The following is a 1,232-nucleotide window of genomic DNA, read 5'->3' as shown; positions in this document are numbered from 1 at the left end:
TAGAAAACCTATTTGTACATAAAGTAAAGAATCTCCAACTTGAACATCTAAAAATAGATATTAATATGTAAATTCTATTGTTGCAATAAATGGGTTGATTTTGAATTGCTATCATGGCAAAATGGCGTCTCCAGAAACCAAACTCCATTCAATGTCTAAGTCAGTTTAGTTTTAGTAAGAGTTTTACGGCACTTGCAACGCAATAGGTCATATTATAAGTGAGAAGATTAGAGATGTTACAAGAGTGTAACAAACACAAAAGAGAAGAAGGGTAGATAAGGATGATAGATGTTGGATAGGAAAGAAGGAGCAAACCAGACCAGAGCGCCCGCCAACCACCCACTGTCCAAGTCAACACCACACAATTGAAACAAACGCAACCATTCAAATTCTTTTAAAGCATACTGCTCACATCAGACGGGAAATGGGACACAGATATTGAAACACGAGTACAAAAGACAAATGCGTTCATATTCCAACTAGCACCTACCTTCTCCCATCAAAACATCTCAACGGGAGACAAAGAAGCACCTCATGTGGTCAGTCTTTATAACAAGTCTCTGCTACTAGTGCCAAACCTGGACCCGCGCTCATATGACCTTATGCAGTTGCGAGCGCCGTAAAACCCTATACTACTACTAAAACCTGGACCCTCAATTAAATGTAGGGAAATAAAATGACAGCATGCTAAATGAAAAGTCATAGAAAAATGTTAAACATCACGAGAAGAGACAGACAAAGAAACGAAGACATCCGACACACAGTGGGCGTCGAATCGAATAAGATTATACACAGAGAGACAATAAGGAATGTTGCGTGGACACATTATGAGAATGGGGCTACAACAGCCAGATTTGACGACCTGCAACATGCGATTCGACGGCTTCAAGGCAACATACAGGAAGGCCAAGAAAATATGGATCGACGGAGTCAGAGTGACCCTCCAAATGAACAACATGATGATCCAAACAGACCCAACCCAAGTCTGACAGTGACACCCCCATCCCCTCCCTTCGACACCTCATAGTATAAGAGGATAGAAAAATGAATGATAGTAAAAAGTAAAGCACCAGTGCAAAATTTATGTGAATAGTTGAGTCAAATCGCATCAAATCCCATTTCTCCGCCCTCCTTCTTCCTCCTTTTTCACCCCATGATGATGACGTTAATAATAATAATGAAGAAGAAGAAGAAGAAGAAGAAGAAGAAGAAGAAGAAGAAGAAGAAGAAGA

Source organism: Aplysia californica, unplaced genomic scaffold, assembly GCF_000002075.1.
Source record: "Aplysia californica isolate F4 #8 unplaced genomic scaffold, AplCal3.0 scaffold00411, whole genome shotgun sequence".
Taxonomy (NCBI): domain Eukaryota; kingdom Metazoa; phylum Mollusca; class Gastropoda; order Aplysiida; family Aplysiidae; genus Aplysia; species Aplysia californica.
Note: the sequence above shows the minus strand (reverse complement) of the source record.